Here is a 496-nt window from a genome sequence, read left to right on the forward strand (position 1 = left end):
AATAATTCTTATAATAATAATAATAATTATTATTATTATTATTATCATTATAATAATGATAATAATAATAATCATCATAATAATAATAATAGTAATAATAATAATAATTATTATTATTATTATTATGATGATGATTATTAATAATCATAATAATCATCATAATAATCATACACAGACTACTAAATATAATAAGTCATAAGTCATGTAGCTATAATAATAATAATAATAATTATTATTATTATTATGATTATTATTATGATGATGATTATTAATAATAATAATAATAATGATAATAATCATCATACACAGACGACTGACTATAATAAGTCCATAGATGACGGTGAATGTGGGGACATTTTTCAGATTTTTCAGATTTCTTAGATTTTCTTCACTGTTGGTAACTACACATTAACTAATAGCTTATTACTGTTGTTGTTGTTGTTGATAAATAAATATTCAAACAGATCAAACTGACAGATGATTTTTTTTTTTTTTT

This window comes from Cynoglossus semilaevis, chromosome Z, assembly GCF_000523025.1.
Source record: "Cynoglossus semilaevis isolate Cse_v1.0 chromosome Z, Cse_v1.0, whole genome shotgun sequence".
In the NCBI taxonomy this organism is placed as follows: Eukaryota; Metazoa; Chordata; class Actinopteri; order Pleuronectiformes; family Cynoglossidae; genus Cynoglossus; species Cynoglossus semilaevis.